Raw genomic sequence first — 20652 nt, forward strand, 5'->3', positions numbered from 1 at the left:
CCCGCGCCCGCCGCCCGGCCCGTGGTCCCCAGCGCCGCCCGGCGCGGGTAAGTGCGGGGAGGGCGCGGAGCGGCCCGGCCCGGCACCCGCCTTGGGCGCCGGCGGCGGTGGAAGACCCAACTCCGAGCGCCGGTACCGCGTCAGGAATGAACAAATATGACGGCTTCTGGCTTACATGTGGCGGAGCGTGTCCCTGCGATGTGTCCTTTCGTGCTGGCAGCTGCTGAGAGTCGAGTGATAAGCGCGCCTTTTGTTATTTCTTTATTTTTTTCCCCGTGCGCATAGAGCAACCATCAACGCCTTTTTTTTTTTCTTTTTTTTTTTTTTTTTAATTTATAACTTTACTTCATTAGCTATGTAAAATGGATTGTTGCGATACATCAGCATTCTGAGAGGACTGGATGATAACCTGTGTGTATGGCTGTAGAGTGTGCCTGAAATTCCAGTAGGAATACGCAAGGAGAACAGAAATGAGCAAATGTGCATACAATCCCATGTTAGAAAGGCATTGATCCCTTCTTAGAATGGAAGATGAAGCAAAGTATACATGTGCTTTGAGTAACAATGTAAATAATCAAAAGTATGAGTAATTGGGTTTGTAATCAGGACTGAACTGCTTTCTTCTTCTAGAAGGATAAGGGAATAGTTTAAGAAGAAAGTGTCGTTCTCTAAAAGATACCATGAATGCTAATTTCTCTCATTACATCAGGTGCTTGAATGCTGTAACTCATGTAGAAGTTTCTTTATTGGGCAGAAATTATGTTTTGCAGTATACTGTATCAAAGTATGGTGAACTCTGGAACAGGTTATTCATAGCAAGATAGTCTTTGCCAGACTTGATTAAGATATTGGTTCATCAAGCTTATTATTCTACCGCCAGCAGCATCCTTTTCCTGATGCTTTCGTCAAGAGTGATATCAGATGAACTGAAGTAAATCATGATGTTGGACATGCCACTGATATCACATAAATGTTACTAACTGAAAATTTTGACATAGTATTATAACTAGGAGAGCATTTTGCAGGGGAAAAAATCCAACAACTCTGCTTATCTGTAACAATAATTTAGTTCTCTTAGGAAGGATTTTCTAGAATAGCTGTGGTTACATACAGATTGATGTCTATGTGTTTATTTTCGTGAGCAAATCAAAGCCAGAAATGAGCTGTACTGAACTGACTAATTTTCTCCTTTCTCCTATGTGAAGCTAAAGGATCTGCCTTCAATTAATAATGTTTTCTTGCACTGAGGAAGGATTGCAACTGGTTTGGTGACAGCCACAATGAATGGGTTCTGGGGATAGAGGGAGGATGGAGCAGGGCTGTGTGTACAGCTTCATTATTAAGAAAACTGGGTTGTGCACTCTCAGTTGCTATAATTTTCAGCAGTTCCATAGTTTCCAGCCTCATGCTATGTTTTCAAAACTACTAACTTGCCAGAGTCTGATCCTACATAACATTGAACAGTTTCTGGAGGTTCTTAAAGTTCGTATCTTCTGTTTAGAGCAGGGAACTCTCAGTGCCCACAAGAATTCTTAGGGTTTAAGAGCAGCATGGATTATTAGGATTATTTAATATGGCACCATACATGACAAATTATAGAACTTCTTACTGGGACAAAATGACAAAATTGCTCTGTATCTGTCAGGTTGGTCACCTACTCACAAAAGGACAACAGTTGTCCAAACCCCGAGCAATGTTTGTCAGAGGCTCCAGCTGAGAATGCTTACCATGAGGTTACAAAACCAAACAGGAGGAATGACTGCCTATGAAGATAGAGTTTTTCAGAAATTGTGTTGATAAGCAAGTAATCTTTTTCATAGTCACAATCAAATTGCTCTATCAGTCTTTGTCCTTGAAAATCCTGAAGTGGCAATTGCTTTGGACATGAGTAAACAAGCAGTGCAGAAGGATACTTACGCCAAGGACAGGTAGAAGAAATTAGATGCAAATATTTGCACTTCAGATTTCATTCAGCCAGGAGGAAGGTTTCTCTAGAAACTACACAGGTTCTGGAGTGAGATGTCTATTTGCGTGGTAAAGAAAACAAACAAAAAACGCAAAACCTATAGTAATGTCAAGCATATAGATTCTTTTTTTTAACTGATCATTTCATTAGATCAAAAACATCAAAGCTTTAATAGTCCTATTATTTAAGATTTTTGTGAACCACATGGTTATTTTTTAATAGAAACATGTCAATTTTGTGGTGGTGTTAAAGGATTGATTTATAGTGATGTAAAATTATAACATGAGTATTTGATCTCATTTTTTCCTTTCTGGAACAAGAGATAAGGCACAACAGTTCAGAACTTCAAACAGATTATGATATTACTACACCAGAACATCAGTAAATAAAATTATAATAGGTCTGTTCATAAGACTCTGCATACTTACAGATTATATGTTTTTTGATTAAAAGAATAAAATTACTTTCCATGTTACCATTTCTTGTGAAAAGGAGGTATAAGGCCCACAAGTATTCAAACTTATAAAAGTGCATGAAGTTCATCTCCCGTTTAACACCAATGAAGTCCTTTTTACATTCTTACATTTGCTTCATTGTTCTAGCTGAATTCTACCACTGTGAGGTCTTTTGAGAAAAAAAGACAGAGCTTTGTTCAGAAAGCGACTGAAAAGTGTATTACTACTTTAAATAGTGCAGTTTGTGCCAGTTGAAATAGAAGCTGAAATATTCCTGAAAACCAAGAGGTTATTTTGTCCCCAGTCCTACACACACACTCTTCTGGCTAATCAGCATTTTGAGTACCTAGTGAGGTGGATGCTGCTGTGTCACACTCAAGATATGGGATATGCACAAAGCCAAGTTCTCTATTGCCTCTTTTTATGTTGATGAAATAGCTACTTTCCATAAAATCAACCATTCAGGGTGTTGTCACAATGAACAGAAAGTCAAATCTGATTTAGCAGGTTATCTGGATTGTGCTAACTGATCCACAGAAGGCTGTGACTCTCTGTCTGTGAATTGCTTTTCTTCTAAATGCCAAATTGCGCAACTTGTTGATAGTACCAGAGCATGTAGAGCAAGACCAAAAGTCTGAAGCAAGTCCTAACCCTTGAGATGCTTGTTTCCATCTGCTGCTGCAATGAGTAGAGCACTACTGCAGAACAGGCTGCCTGGCATGCCTGGTAGTAGGAAAAGGCATTTAGACAAGAAATAAGTGAAATTTAATCTACTCCAGAAAAATAAATTCCCAGTTCTCGAGCATGAAGTAGAAGCTCTGTTACATATGCTGTCCACAATGGGCAGTAAATTAAAATTTAATGGAGATTTTCCTATGCATGTTACAGAAAGAAAAAATAAAACCAACAAAACCCAAGAAAGTGCAAGATTCAGATTGCCTGGGATTATAGGAACTGGAAAAAAATAAAGACTGGTAAACTGAATGCCTTCAAAAAACTAGAAAACACTGTGAAAACCTAAAACTTTAAGAATGCAAAGGAAATTTAGTTATAAATTCAGAAATTACTTCTCTTATACCAAAATAGAATTTAGGCAATAGTTTAGATTAGAAATAGTTAACACAGACTGTTCTGTGTTAATTTCATTTTCATGTTGGTTTCTCCCAGATTTCAGTTGCACTTCTAGTTGTAAAAAGGTAAACACCCATAACTAGAGGCTTACATAGCATTATGCCTTATAAGAAGAATATTGTGAAGGAAATATATTGCTTTATATTTCTGACAGAACTCTCTGTGTACTTTTCTTTCAGTGTTGCCACTTACTACTTTCCATTTGTTGTGATTCAGTCATTTAGAGAACAGTTGGGGGGTTTTGTTCTTTTGGTTGGTTTTTTTAAGGATTAGTGATTTTAAACCAATAAAAACTAATGAAGATATGCAGAACAAATATGATGCAACTTTAATTTTATGATGATAATCTGATTTCAGGTTGATAGTACTTCTTTAAATTTTGATCTGCCATGGTCAAGACAATCTTATGTTTCTACTTACAGAAATAATTGATTACTATTTTGATAATATGATGTGCATAACTTAGAAAATACTTAATTTCATAAATTATTTACTTTTTCACTTTTTTTTCCCCCCCTCTAAGGAATCTTAACCCCTATGCTATTTGCAGCAAAATTCTAGATAATTTACAGTACCTTAATTGCTCTGTGTTGACACATATCATTGCCTTTACAGAGTCCTCTGGGAAGGAGAAGTAGCACTGGACAAACTTTAAAATAATTTTAAATTTCACTGGCTAGGAAGGGGACAGTGACCCAGGCACTCTTAAGGCTAAATCAAGGAATGTCAAAGTCAGTGGAGCAGCTGCATTGATTTCACTGCTGTTCGAGCTGAACTATCCTTGATGTTCTAGTCTGTGTTCTGGGAACACGTATATACACGCACTCTCTTATGAGGTTTTTCTAAATAATTGTTTCTATTTGACTGCTTCACCTCACTGCCAAGCACACAGTGGATCTAGTGTCTCTTTCTTGTTACTGTGTTTCCTTTGTTACACTTGGCCATATATTACCTGCACTGTGAATGCTGAGACTAAGAAAAGCCTTAACTGAATTGTAGACATGTATAATTAATATCTACCAGCCTTTCTAGAAATATTAAAGCACAGTATGTGTTATTCCCCCAGTCTTAGCCTTATACATTTAGATTTTAATTCATCTAAGACACCTTTCACTATCTGGTGAAAAAGAGGATATTCTCCCTGATCACAACAAGACCTTTTTTCCATTAGCAATACCTGTTTTATACATGGAAGGTTTAATTGTTTCCAGAACAGCTTCATTAACTTCTGAAAGTGTTACCAATACAGGCCTCCCCAGAGCCAGGATTCTAATTAGAAAGAAAACTAGACTTACATTAGTTTGAAGAGTGGTGTCTTTTTTTTTTTTTTTTAAAGAGAGCAGGACGGCTCATTCCATCATTGACAGAGTGTTTCTTCCAGAATGTAGGAATAAATGCCAGTTGTATGAACTCAGAGAATACCTGTGAGAAATGAATTATTCATTTCTCACAATAAAACAACCTCTTCACACAACCAACAATAGTGAGCCTAATAATGATTATGTAAATAATGTTAAGATGTGCATTCAAGGTCCGTGCCGTTCAAACAATGTCCTTTATGACCAACACTGTGTGTCAGCTTCAAGGTCCCTGTCTCAGTGGGCTGGGCATGGTTGGAGGTTGCTTTATGACTGCTTGGATTGCTTCCTCAGGTACCCAGTAACATATCTGGCCCTTGTCACATTTACAATGATTTTATATTAAAGGTGTTTTAAGTCTGACCAACAAAAAAAAAAATCTATACAGGACTAAAGAGTTAAGTGTAAATACAAAATGTAAACTAAATTAAAATAGATGGATGAATAATAAAACCACAGATCCTATTACAAGTTAAAGCATTAGATCAAGACAAAATAATTTGAAGTTTTTTATTGATGGTCAGGCCTTTAGAATCTGTATGAAAAAAAGTACCTGGATTGAAAATAGGTACTAAAGGAAAAGAAATTACCCCTGACCTTTTTATAAGGATCACTACCTAATGTATCAAATAGGAAAGTTTCTGGCCAAGAGTAAAAGACAGTGATTATCAGTCAAACCCTAGAACTTCCATATTTTTTCCCATAAAGGTTGTGTTTTAAATATTTTCTAGGAGGATTTCTCTAGAAAGCAGAAGTACATTATAGCTGCTACTTTCCAGTGAAGAGAGAGTAAAATAAACCCCAAATCTTGACTAATGACTCAGGTTTATTTGCTTTTTGGCCATTGCAACAATAGGAATACCCAGTATGAAAGTTTTCTGGCAGTATAACAAAATTGGTAGAAGAAAGTCCACTTTCATGTCCTTGTCAGACGAAAGCACAGTGAAAATATATGTACATGCTTCTGAATATAAACAGGGAGCATAGTCTGAGCAGCTAATGTGGACTTATTTAAGTGGCCACAAGTGGTTGTGTATCTTAGAAATGTACTGTGAATAAATTAAAATGTTCTTTTTCTGGGGATGAGGTGTGATTGTGAGAGCTTCATCCTGCTCTCTGTGCAGGACTGTCAGTGCTGAAGAAAGTTTCTGTAGTCTTGCTGACATTTCAGAAGTTCTGAGCTATGATCTGGACTTGCTACATTGGCAAAAGAATAGGACAGGTCACCCTATGTCAGCAGTGAAACTGTCAGTAACAAGGATAATCCTCAGTCTCAACAGCACTTACAGGAAAGTTGATGCTAAGGTCAGGCAACAAGGCGAGACCAATACTAGTGCCAATGAACCTGTCAACATTAACCACCTCTTTTTCAGAGTAGTACTTCAACACATCAATAGTCTGTGCTTCAGACTGTGTCTTGACATGGTAGGGGGTTTTCCTTTCATTTGGGTGAAGCTAAAGCTGTCAGACCTACTAGAGGCCAAGCAGACAAGGCCAGAATCAGGACAGACCTTTAGAGTCTGAAGGTGACATTGAAGGAATCCAGCGTCAGACACACAAAAAATGCCCAAGAAATTTAATAATTTTACACTCTGTGCATGTATTTGTCTTTCTGAGCTTGACAGCCACACGGGTGCTATCATTGCTACTTCCTCTGAATTGCAGTCTCTATCAGATTTGTGTACTGAGGAAAGGAGTAAGCTTATAGTTACACCATGGATGGTGTCAGAGTTCACAGTTCTGGCATCACCTAAAAGAAATGACCAGACCAAGCAAATTTTCCAGTGAAATCAGCATATGTTTAAGTCCATTAAGGGAAGAATTTAATATACAGAGAAAATCATTTTGAACAACAATTTTCCAACCAACATCCAAGAGCTCAGCGCTGGAATCAAATAACTATCCTGTCACTGTTCCTTTTGCCCATTTTGAAAATATTTCCAAGTGTGCTACTTTATTGTTCGTATGTCAGCTTGACATTACAACAGTTCCAGTGAGGAGTTATAACTTGAGAGATTTCTCCAGTACCAGACTTGATGCCAATGGCCTTTTGAAACTTTTGCCCACCTTCTTCCACTCAGCATAACCAGGTGCAAAATAGATGCAGCCAAGACAAGTGATCATCAGCAGGAGGAACTGTATTTCCTTGCCTTCTCCCAGATCTAGGTGAAAAAGCAGCCACTCCTTGGGAGTCAGCTTTATGCCAAGTACAGTGGTAGTTTTGTTAGGGCAATCACTCAGCTTCATTATTACCTCATTTTTATCAATTAGCTGATTGAAAGGAAGGATTAGTGAAAGTCCTCTTTCTGCACTATAGTCTGTGATAAGTTTGAGAGGTGTTGGAATATTTACTACTGGGTGATTGGCAGCTGAAGCCTCAGAACTACTGATGGCTTATAAATCCATTCCAAATTCTGCTAGGGAACAATGATACCAGTCTGGGAGCATTAGAGGAAAAAAAATTTACTTAACTGAGCCTTTAGAAATCTGTATGTGCTTAGTAGAAAGTTGATAAAAGAGAACAGCTGGCATCCTTAAAGAATCTATACCCATAAAGTAAGCTCAGACCTCTGCTTCTTTCTTGACTAACACAGCAGCTAAGAAAGCTCACTCTCCTTAGAATAATTATCAGGCTTTACATCTGTTGATGCCTGACAGCAAATGATTTTTAAAAAATATTCTCTTCACCACTGCAAGAGAAAAACTGAGTTTTTTCTAAACTGGATATCCCTCTCTAATCAAGCCCAGGTAGGGATAGATACTGGAATTAACAATGGTGAGTTTATTTCTTCAATAGCAGAGAAAAAGAGAACAAAAGAGATTTGGTGGGGTGTTGGGATACAAGATGAAAAGCAGGATTATCTGGGTGAAGAAATCACATGTTGCTAAGATAGAAAAGGATACCTTAGAATTCTATGAAGTTGGCACCTGATCTTTTTGCACATCAAATAAAGTAAGGGTCTGGTGGAAATCACTCTGTCATCATGTAATTAATAATCATGTTATAATCTGAAAAAAAGGGTATCAAAATCTGTTTGCCTGTGAGAACTTGTAATTTCTTAATTTTGCATACTTGAGTTTGCAGCAATGTTCTGTTACGGTAGCTTTGGTGTGTAAGGCTGGATATTATAGGAATGGAGAAGATGGAGTCTTAATAAAGATTTTGTTGCTTCAAGCTTGTACTGACTGCATTGCTGACAAGTGTCTATATGAACAGGAAGATTTTTTTCATAGTTTCTTTCTAATGATGACAACTATGGTAAAAAAAATCCCCAAAACCCACTAATAGGCACAAGTGAAGGTCAGATGCCAAGATATCATTGAAGGTCTCAGAATATTATGATAGTCCAAGCTGTTTGTATTTGCTGTTGGCTACAGTCAGAATAGAATTCTGCCATCAGATTTGGGATTTGATCCCTGAAATAATACAACAGGTATTTTCCCTTCTAACCATTTTTTAAGAAATCAGGTCATTAATAAATGACATTTTTGAAGAATATTTTGACAGGATTGGTGTAACAGGGCATAAGCAGAAAGACAGTCCTAGCAACCGGCATTCACATGGTAAGGGCTTACATGCAAGTGACACCTGCATGACAAATTGGATGCTGGAAGATACAGCTGTTACTGCTTAACTTCCATCCATCTGCCCCATTACCTCAGCATATCATTTGTTATATGTGCTGGTAATCAGGTGCACACAATGATTAATTTGATAATCTCTCTTTCTACTGTTGAGCAGATTTAGGCTCAGAACAAAGAAAGTTCCTAGTAGCCTACCTATCCTGTAACTAATAGCACAGTGTCCATAACACACAGTCACAGAACCATTTAGGCTGGAAAAACCTCTAAATAACTAACTTCAGGTCAGAAAATGTGAAATCCAGCAGAGGTGCAAGCAGAGAATACTGTCTTATGACATTAGAAGTCTGATTTTAAAGAGGAATTATACCAGCTGAATTAATATTTTCCAGCTGATTTTCTAGACCTATGCCTTCTGCTAGGAAAGGAGGCAGCCTTTCAGATAGTATTAATTTTTAGTTTCCTCTGCTGCAAAGAATAGCTTCAGAAGAAGGACATGCTTGAAGCTATTTGTCACAAAATGTTTAGGTTGGCCAGAGAGCTTGAGACTTCACAAATATGCCTCAAATATGCAGTGCAGTGGAGTTTCAGCATAGTGCACATCCCTGATATAACTGATGCTTAATGTGCTGTTTCAAAGGCATCCATTCAAGAAAATTTCAGTAAACCCAGTCTCCAGCCTGTCCACAGGGTAGTTTTGCAGATCCACACCAAGTTTAGCAAGAAAATGACACTTTGTATGTTAGAACCTTAACATATATTGGACTGATCAACATTCTTTGAATGACAGGATTGCCCAACAAAGTCAGTAGCCCCACAACTCTGTACTTGCCAGTTAATTTTGGTGGAAACATGTAGATCCATCTTTCTTTTTTTTTTTTTTTTTTTTGCTTTTTTTTTGTTGTTGTTTGGGGTTTTTTTTTTTGGAGGGGGTGGTTTTTGGTAGGGTTTTTTTGTTGGGTTGGGGTTTTTTTTTGTATCTTCTTTCTCCCTTGCATTAGTAAACCCTGGGTCATCAGCCTTTCTCTGGAGACTGAAAAAGCTTGTCTGGAAATGTTATGTCAGTTTGTTAGCAGCGCTGTTCCTTTCAGGAGTCTGATAGCAACAATACTCTTTCCATTTTGTGTGTGTCATTTCACCAGGGACAGAAAGATATGGATGAAGTAGGAAGAACAAACGCGGGAGGACAAGTAGAAATCACTAAACTCCAATACTAAATATACCCTGTCCCCACCAGTTTAAATTCACACCTACTCCTCTGAGTAGGTAAGAGAAAAAAGAAAATTTCCATCTGCAGCTTTTGAAACTTCATTTGTCTCCTGAGCACTGAGCACCAGATCTTCAGCTGGTGGTGCTTAAACCTTACCATGTTTCTGGCAGATCCATTCTTCAACACCAGACTTCCAACTTGAGTGTCAAAATTCCATATGACCCCCAGCAGTACCTGAGGGCAAACAATTGCCTGGGGATCTCACATAATATTGTCAGCCTGACTAGGCTAAGCTGGGTAGCAGAATAGAGCATTTTACAGTTGGGTATAATGTGCAATTAATTCCTTAGCCTCTTCCTGTAGCTACTCTGACTGTTCCCAGCTCTGCCTCTAGTACTGCTGCTCAAACCTATTGCTTTCCTGAGACCTAGACACTAGCTCCTAATGAAGCACATCAGCAGTACATTTGCTGTTTAAAACTGGGGATGACTATCTCAAAGCAGACACCAGAAATAACACTGCAGTGTGGACTTGGACTGGGCAGTGAGCAAAGAGGTTGGAATCAAAGAGCTGCATCATGCACTTAAAAAGTTTAGGTGAAATGAACGCAACACTACACCAGGCTGGAATGTAGTTGCTGGAAATGTGGGCACAAAGGTCTTTTTGACTGGTTAAGGCTGTTAATAAGAAAAATTACATCGCTTCTTATTGGTATGCATGTTAAAAGCTGTGCCCCAAACAAACAAAAATCAGATAGGATTCTAAACAGGCTGTGTAAAATAAGTCCCAATGAGCAGAACTCAGAGGAGAGGAACTTGCTGGTAAAACAAGTTATTTTAACCAGTCACTGCAAATAATCTCAAACATATTCTTTATACTTTCATATTTTTGTGATGTCAAGCTGTAAGAGCTCAGAAATGTTCCAGAGCTTGTTGCAAATGCTATGACTCAGTGGAGGTCTGAGACTCTTTGGGACAAGACTGAAGATCCCATCTCTAGCCTCAGTGAGTCACCAAAGGCTATGGGTACTGAGATCACAGCTGTGGAAAAGATATGCAGATATGCTGAGCACTGCATATTGTCAGTTTTCACAGGGAAATCAAGAAAGCTTTTATTGGATTATATAAACCTTTGCAACAGAGCAGCACCATGTGTGGACCACGTGAGCTGTGGCCCAGCAGGCTGCTTTCTCTATACCAGGGCCATGGAAAACCAGCTGTGAATGCATCTATCACCACTGAGAAAACAGCCAGTATGAAGAGAATTAAACGGTTTGAAACAATTATTCAATAAGAAATTGTTCCAGAGGTAATCAAAAGGTGCAGTAGTAAAAAAGAACTAGTTAGGTGGAATCTACTACTGCTGTTATGAAAATATTGATTTGAGAAATAAGTTCTGAGGTAGTAATCTCTATATGATACAAAGGTAATTTTCCAGTTGACGTGTGGTTTTTTGGAGGCGAAGAAAACCAGCCTGACTTCTGTACTTCTGTAGTTATAGGAATCCCTTATCTGGTCAGTGGGAGGGAGTAAAAGGTAGTCAGAATAAAGAACAGTTGTCTGGGTCACAGACAAATCACTGAAGAACTTTGCTGCTTATTTCTTGATTTCTTCTTCTTCTTTTTTTTTTTTTTTTCCTTTTATGGCTTGCGTTGGTGGGATTTACAGTCTAAGAGCTAACTCATTGTTAATGCTGGTTCTCATCTGGGAATAGACACATTTAAATGCTCATACTGTTGTAGGCACAGAAATTCAGCAAGCCTTTTTTCAACAGTGCTATTCTATAAAAAGCATAGGGAATGCCCATAAGAGGATATTTTCCTTTAGCAAAAAGACACAACCTGATTAGAACATTACATAATCTTAATATATCTTTGGTATCTTTGGTATTTAACGCAGAACTCATACCCTTGGGTGCTGGTGATAACAGCATGCTGGAAAATGGAAAACTGCCAGTCTGGTGACTTTTTCATGGTTTGCCCAGAACTGATGGCAATTGCTAGATGAGAAGAAACACATGAGAGGAAAAGAAGGATGGCTGCTAACACTAAAAGTCACTGGTGCTCTTTCTTCTTCAGCTAAGACAAGAAGCCAATGCTTCAGCCATAAGCAGGAACAGGTTGGTGGAGGATTAAGGAGCAGTGACAGATACTTGGACTCTGGGAGAGGTTGAGAATGTCTGAGTGAGAAGATGGTCCTTGAATGCAGAGCTCCAAAACTGAACAAAAATAAGTATTAAGAAGACATGAAGGAAAAAAAAAAAGAAAAGAAAAAAAAAAAGGAGAGGGTGGAGAGAGGAATAGGTCAGGAAGAAGAAATTGCAGTGTGGTAAAAGAAAAGGTGGAGGTGAACAATGGAGCCAGAGACCTAGACAAAAATAAATGAAAAGAATGAAGGAAAGACATTGGTTGATGTTTCAGAGAGCTGAAGGAAGTAATTAAGACTAAATCTGGGAGAAAATCACAGAGAATACACACGGAAGGCTACAAACCTCATTGCAGCTCACAGCTTTCCCAGTGTGCTGAATGACTAACTCAACAATCTCATCCAACTTGTGAAATATTCAAAATACCATTAGTTAATTTTGTAAGCTCCTCCGTGGAAATGCAGTACACTTTTTATACCCCTAAAGATGTGTCTCACAAGTGGAAGTAGTGGTTAATTTGACAAGATATTAACTGTTGAGCCCAACTGTCCCATCAGTAACCAAGTAACCATCAAGTAACCAACTTGAAAAGGGAGACCAGTAAATGCGGAGACAGTGGAACATTAGTGGAACACTTAGTAAAACAGAAATCATTCTGTAGAGGTTAAATGGAAGTGGCAAAACAGCCATGCTGGCTCTTGCCCACTCTGAGCTTGTGCAGTAAGTAAGTGTAGTCAGTCAGTCTCCAAATGTTACATACAAGGGTGAAGTCAAGATAAAAGATTTGAGCCTATCGCTGATCTGATCTCTCATGAAAAGGAGAGGACATTTTAGGAATATTGGCTCCGAGTGTAAATGAACACAGAATATAAGCAGGGACTGATATATTTGATTTATAAACACAGTATAGAAAACAATCCCCAATTTCTTTGAGTTCTTGGCTTCTTGCAAGGATTCGTGTCGGTTTTAGTATCCAGTATGGATTATGTTCAAAGTAAATTCCTTTGTTAAATGTCAGCAAATCCAATAAATGCATTAGCATCTTATTTAAGCAGATTGTTCCAAGTGGTTTTACAATGGTTAGTGCATTTTATATGCAGCAAAAGTCTTTAGCAATATCTGTTTTCCTTAGTTTCCTGTTAATTTGGCAAGGACTGACACACCAGGCTTCATCACAGACCAAGACTGCATCAGGCAGGATGAACTCCTGATGAACATTGACCACAAGACTAATAATACCTAGTTATGGCAAAAGTTTCTCCTGTGTGGGCACTCACAATTCTCCTCAAAGCAGACTGTGAGAATATTTGCAGCAGCTTTTGTCTCTCCCTGTGAACTGATGAAGGCCCACCAAAATGCAAACAAAAATGCTGCTTTAGTCATACCACCAAGGTCTCATTATTTCTGCTTCCAGTTTTAACAGAAAGATTGTTAAAAAAAACCAAAAACCCTAATCACATCCATGACCAAACAACCAAGACAGACTAACTCAGGGTAAGAACTGAGACTCAGCTGTTGCTGGACAGAATTCCTTTTATCAGAACTTTATCCCAAATATTCAAAGTCTAACAGTCCACATCTGCCTCCAGCAAGGAGCAGGAGATTCTGGCAGATTCAGTTATGCTATGAGTCTGGGGCAGCAAGAGGCTTCATTTGTCAAGTACAATTTGAGGTACAGTTAAGTGATTTGTGTTGTAAGGGTTTCACAGCCCCTTTTAGCGGAATGCAGTGCAGATGAAACTTTTGAGTTAGCAAAATGACAATGCGAAATATGCAATGCAAAATTAGACCACATAAAATTGTAGAGGGAGCATTTTTAAGAGAAAGATAAGCAAATGTCACATTGGGGTTAGGGTCCTCAGGAAGTTGGAAGTGAAATTCTGTGGCTTCAAGGGTCTTTGGAAAATGGTAGCTTATTCCTTGGAGAATGCAGTAACAAACCAGGTGGTAGGGAGGGGTGATGCCAGATGCTGCAACGTGTGCAGCGAAGTAGGGGGGGAGAAGATCAACTAAAGGAAATTTTCTCCAGTCGAATAGGCAGCCAGAGGAAAATTACTTCAGGAATTAAAAGCATAAGGAGAAATGTGGCCCAGCATACTGGAAATTGGAGACGAATGTAGAGCTCTATTGTCTCCCAAAGACAGACATAATTTTCTCTTATTGAGAATTTTATTGTTCTTGCCCATCTCCAAGACACAGGAGGATCATGGCTCTGGAATCCCAGAAAGTTACAGCCAGACAACCATTTCCGCAGAAAGTGACAGAGGAGAAAGATTTGTAGCACTGGTGAGTGGGTTTCTGAAAGAGAAAAAAAACTGCTTTGAAGATGTACACAATCGTGTAAAGTTTCAAGCTGGAACTGACATAAATCTCACATGGAGAAAGAAGGATATGACAGAGCTGCTGTGGGACTTGGAGCCAGCTGTAGACCACCCCATGAAGACTGTTTTTCACTTCCACATTAACTTCACAATATGCAGTTCTCAGTCCTGTTGATGTTGATGCATCCTTCTGTTTCTAGCAGCTGCCTGTGCACAGTATGTAGTGTGGTAGAGGAATAATGAATCAGAGAATGCTTTCTCATGAGACTAAGCTAAGCAAGATGCTGGTCTAGTGATAGCCAGCTTCTTTACTAATAAAAAATTCAAACCATTACATCTCCTTCACTCTAGGGCTGGCTCCAGCACTCAGTCAGCCTCTTCCTTACAGAAAGCTGACAGTTAGACCAATTTTAAAGCATACAAATCTCCTCATCTTGTCTTCATCTTTCCCAAAAGAAGCAGAAGTGAGCTTAAAAAACCAAAACCATGTAACCTAAACCCATAGTTTTAAGAGGAACTTGTCCCCAGACAGGTACCTGATAAAGCAGCATTTTAAACCACTTTTCTCTGGCATTCTTTTCACCTATTACTCTTGACCTGTAAATCAGCTCTCAGGAGCACTGTAATGACTGAAGCAACAAGTCCTGAGCCCTTTATCTGACAAACACAACTGAAGGGACAGCTGAGAACATGCTTTGTAGAGGTAGAAACAGCAATACTGAAAGCATTCATTGCCTTAGCAACTAGGACAACCTCTTCTTTAATTAGCACATCATGGTCTGAACTTTGCTAATAGAACCTGCCTACACTGCATGCTAACCATGGGTTAGGTAATCTCGCGCTTGCCAACACAGGCAGCCTACCACGCTTCTGCTTCCTGACATTCTCCACATGAGCACTCTGTTCTCAGGTCCCACATCTGCAGGCAGGCTGTGGGTGGTGTTAATGAATGATACATCCTTGTGGTTTCTCACCCTGGACTCATGATCTCCTATCCCACCACATACTTGTCTGGGCTGGCAGGCACAGGGTGCTGTGGAACAGCTTCTGTGTGCTCTCTTAGGATTTGGGAGGTTACTGTCCATGACAAAGGAATTATTTGCTAAGCTAATGCCAGCTAATCTGGCATTAGCTTAGCAGATATGGCAGAGAAATAAGAGGGCTATCTCACTGTCCAAGCAACCCCCCATGGCCTGTCCTCCCCAGTTCCTCTCCCTGCCACCCTCTTCTGGAGTATCTTCACCAGTGGCATTACTGATGACTATGTGAAATCTCCAAGATCCAATGGCACCAGCAATTATGGAATACACTCTTCCAGAAGATATGCCATGTAGGGTTTTAGTGCAGTTATTCTATGTTCCTTCCCCAAAACTGCAGGGGAAAAAATGTATTAAAAACCTGATCAAAAGAAAATAGATATCTGGATGAAAACAAGCTTTGAGGGAAAAAATTAGGGTTTATAAAGTCATTGTCATAGCTCTAACTACAACTCATTGCAATTTGTATCAGCATAGCAATAATAGCACTAAGTTTAGAGCAGAAAGTAAAACTAGTCTGAGTTAACACTGCTCAGATACTCTGGGCTGAATTCTGTACTCCACTGGCATTAGAGAAGGAGGGTCCAAAGCTAGCATGGGTATGTGTGTAGGAAATCCTACCAAAGCAGTGGAACAAATCGTGCTCTGAGAAAACAGGTCTCACCACGTTGGAAAAATACAGCATTCAACAGAGGAGAAAACTAAATTTTGATTGTTTTAAATGCTTTATTTAATAACACTCTGAACTAAGGAAGCAAACTCTTCTCTTTTTTCTCCTGCTATATTGAATTAACCCTGGGATTTAGAGAAAGAACACAAGATCATACGCCGGGTTTGGAACGCCTGCTCAGCAAAACAGTGAATGACACTGACTACTTGTGGGATCACCTTCAGGGTACTTTCACCCACGGTTTCTGTAAAACTGCATGACAAGATGTTTCTTAATTAAAATATTTACATGTTAAAGATGTTGAAGGAGAGGTTTTCACAATAAAATGGGGATGGTTTCTGTAGATATTTGTTTAGGGTTTTGGTGTGGTTTGTTTTGCTTTTTTTTAATGTTGAACAAGATGAGCAGAAAGAGAAAGCTGCCGCCATCCTACAAAAGTAGAGATACCTATTCAAGATACCAGATACTCATTATAAAGGTACACTCTTAGAAGCAAGAAATCGCACCTCAAGATCAGTAAATTCTCTGAGTGCACGTGCATACCATACAGTATCAATCACTCATAAAATATCAAGCTTGCATTCTCGAATGCAGCTAATGCTTGGAATGCTGGCAACAAGATGCTTTTCTTCTGTTCTTTAAAATGTCAAACTTTTAACAGATCATTGCCCCAACAGAATCAGAGATTCAGAGAAGTGCCGTGATCAAAGACACCCACCATTTTTCTGAAGAGGATTTCAGGAAATGCAAGTTCAGCTAGTATAAAGAACTATCACCTCTTTGCTCTGGTTATGTGCATCTTTAAATTAGCCATTAGATAATTCTGCCACTTCACTGAACTTTCTGCATTGAAGATATTTATTCTTCCTTGTCCAGGAGGGATGGCTTTAGTGGTAGTTATGGAAATAAAAGAGATAATAAAGCTCCCATGCAAATCTTATGTTTTGTGTATTTTCTTATTTGACTATAAAAGTGATATTCCCAAAGGTGTGGAGTCAGGGATGTTTTAAAACTGCTGATGAGCATCACCCATTGCTATCTTAATTAAATAGTAGTGATTTACCCATTACAAAAGACTTCCGTTACAAAATCCTTTCCTAGTGTATGGAGGTATAAAAAGAGTGTGTAATATCAACTGCATAAACAATTTCTATAGAATAGAAATAGCAAAGTTGACTTCCTCTTGTGAAGTATTTTGAGATCTACTCATGGAATGTGCAGTAGTGGCAGGTAATTTCATTATTACTCTAAAAGCCTCTTGCCGTTTTCTACACCAGCAGGTACTTGCTCAAGCAATTAAGATATGGGATGCTATCAATTCAGGGTGTTCCTTCCTTTAGCTGGAATAGTAATAGGACCTTGGAAACCACATAATAAAATTACTCTTCAAATGAAATCTGACATACTTCTGCACTGCCGCTTGTTTTTATGCACTGATCCCTCCACCTATGGAGAGATCTTGCTGACAGTTCCTGTTGCACTCCTGTCCCAGGACAGTGATGATGATACTGCATTAAATATCTTCTTGAAAGCCAGCAAGCCTCTATTCCTTCTGTAAACATCTCTGGCAAGCAGAGCTTGCTCTTCTCTTCCTGTGCCATGGAAACACAGGGAAGAAAGAATGAAAGCAAGAATCCCTTGGTCCATTAAAACCTGGAATTTCTGCAATATTCAACCTTCCAGGATTATTTGCTTCTGGAATAGGAGAGCCTTGCCACATGGTGATGATTGGTGGGAGAGTAGAATAAAAGCAACAGATATTTCCTGTGATGTTTTTCTTGTCACCCTTTCTGTTGTGTGAAGATAGCCAAGAAAGGGTTTTCAGAGTTGTCCTTACTCTTTATGTCGCTCTCATCCTTTCAGAAAAGTCTGCAAGGTGTCAGCATCCCACACTGAGGAATTTTGGTTCGCTAATGCCAAGATTAGGGTGCTCATGAAGATTCAGAAGAGACTTTTATGATGTTTGTTTGCCAGAGCACACAGATTTGAGAGGGAAAAAAAAAAGATAAAACCAAAATAAGGTGTTTGGATTAAAAGTACTTTTAAACTGTAAAATCAAGCATGAGAACTCCTGTCATCTGTTTGCTTTTGCACATAAAGAGTGGGCTAAACCAGGGAATTTCCAATAAGTTTCCTGGATAGTGGGCAGCTCATGTGTATGTTAAAGGTTTTCCTTTATCTCAGACAGCTGGAGCCCATCTTCCTGGAGAAAGAGCACTGTGCATTCAATTCTGATTTGCCATTACCATAAAACACTCTTTAATGACAACGTATAGTATGGGGAAAAACTGGTGAGAAATGTTAAAAAAACTCATGTCAGTGCTATGATTTGTTGACATGTTTAAAACTCACCTCTGAAATGGATTCCTTTGAGTGAAGCACTAACTGTGCAATGACCACAACTCTTGTCAGGAGCCTCTTGTTTGCCAAAAGGGAAGCTGAAGTTGCCAAAATCTTGTTTTACATTCACCCGCAACATGGTGTGAGCAGGAGTCCCTCTGTTTCGCACACATCTGGCCAGTCAGGGGGACTCTTGGGTTCAGCATTCTTAATCACTTTATTATTGGATTCTTTCTTGGGCCATTTTGTGTGCATTAATCAACAAAGTCCAGATCAAGAGAGGTCAAAGCAAAGCCTCCCCAAATTTGCCGCTGCCCTTTCCACAACTGAGATCACTCTTTTAAACTTTAGACCAACATTTTTCTTTATGGCATCAGTGGACTAGGGTAACATTTACTTCAAATGAAATGTATTTCCATAAGACTGACAGAGGGCCCCTGTAGCCTTGCTTGCCTGTGGGAGCAGGGCAAGAGGAAATGCCAAGGGCAAGTCTTGCTCAGACCTGGAGTCTTGTTCCCTTTAGATCCAGAATGTGTTTATTTTTCTATTCTTCCCTTCAGCAATGAATTGAGTTGCCGTAGCAGAAGGAAGGATTGTTGACCTATACATTCACAGTGGAAAGGTTACTTCGATCAGAGGGGAAAAAAGTCAAAATCAAGAGGAAATGGTCCCCAAATTGTGTGTGTGCATCTGGGAAAGAAAGCTCTTCTACTCATAAACAGAGGTGTCAGAAGAGAGCTCCTTTATGGTACTTCCAGCAATCATTCCAGATGACATTTCTTATCGTTTTTAGAATTAACATGAGCTCACTTGAGAACTCCACTCCTAAATCAGAAACCATTTTGTTAGCAATTGTACAAATAATTTCACACTTTCCCTTTGTGGGAGATCTTACAACTATTCAGGAGAGTATACAGAGTAATTATCTGGCCAAAAAAAATTGTTTTAGTTTACAAAAAAAGTCAATAAATAAGCATATTCCTTGATTAGACACAGAATAAGAAACTATTAACCCCTTACCAAAAGATTTGATTGGGTCCTTCTTTGGTTCTTTTATTTTCTTTTTTTTTCTTTTCTTTTTTTTTTTTTTAATTTATGCAGAAGGTCCCTCCCTGTTACCTCCAAAAATGCCAGTGAGGATGAGGAATTGATCTTATTTCCTCACTATGAATATGCACTGTCCTCTGGCTCTGGGCAGAGCTAAACTGCGAAGAGTCACAGGGAAAGCACAGGTCCCTGGTAATTACTTCTGTGGATGGGGACAAATATAATGAAAAAGCAGGCCATTAATGGACTTCAGTAGCCTCTGTGGTCAAAGTACTTGAACCTTGTATCAGCCAGAGGTTGGGAGGGCTAAGGCAATTTCATCATCTGTGTGATCTTTCTGTGACTGGAGCAAGAGGCTTGTGAGAGCACAGCAGAGCCTTCATGTACACAAATGTACACAAAAACTTGGTGTTCTTCCAAAGCAAGGACAGGGAAAGCAGTAAGTGTGAACCCTCTGATTCAAGCACAGATACCTTATGACATGACAGGGTAACAAGCACATCCTGCACGAAATCAGGTGTTTTCCATGTTTCTAAAGGGTGCAGAGGACCTGCGTGTATCTGTGAGGTGGGGAGGGTGGGGTTAGACAAAAGAAGAGACAATAAAATGAAGTTTTTTAGTTAGTTCTTAAAATAACTGAGGCTAAAATATTTCCTACCAACCCTGACAGATTATATCTGACTTGTTGTCCTTTGAGACAGCCAGCCATAGCACTAGTTTTTAAATTCCAGCAAGAAATTCAAAGCTGTTCAACAAGTCCTCAAACCATAATAAAATACTCACATTTTCTGTATATAAGTTTGTGCACAAGACTGTATGTATAATTAGTCATGCACAATCACTTGTATTTATTGGAATCTGAGTTTTCCAAGACAAATACATCCTCCTGTTTACAATGTTTCTTTTCCTCAGAGACTGCACAGCGATTGCTTTTCACATAATAAAGGTGATTTATTTCCTTGTTGCATCACTTTGAAAATGTAGCTGCTTCTGGAATGATACTGAGCCAAATGGTTTAGGTATCTGGCCAAGAGTAATGCTGGAGCGAGGAAGAGTTCAGTTCAGTTCAGTGCCAGTTCCCCAAATTGCTATACTGTACCAGTTTCCCTAAGGCCTTTTCCTTACAGGGCAACATCTCTCCTTTTGACCTTGGACATTTTAGTCACATATCCTTTTGACAATGCTTTGTAACATGCTAAAGGTATGGTGGCACATTTCACCTGTAGTTTTGCACCAGGCCACAATGCAGCATTTTTTTTCAAAATCAGCCTGTGGCTGCACAGAGGTAAGCAAAATTTGCAATGTCTATAGTGAATAGAGCTGTACCTTGAAATATCCATCCACAGATATAGTGAAAATCTGACTAGACAAGGCTTTGATGAACTTGGTG

Source organism: Pyrgilauda ruficollis, unplaced genomic scaffold, assembly GCF_017590135.1.
Source record: "Pyrgilauda ruficollis isolate IOZ18807 unplaced genomic scaffold, ASM1759013v1 scaffold56, whole genome shotgun sequence".
In the NCBI taxonomy this organism is placed as follows: Eukaryota; Metazoa; Chordata; class Aves; order Passeriformes; family Passeridae; genus Pyrgilauda; species Pyrgilauda ruficollis.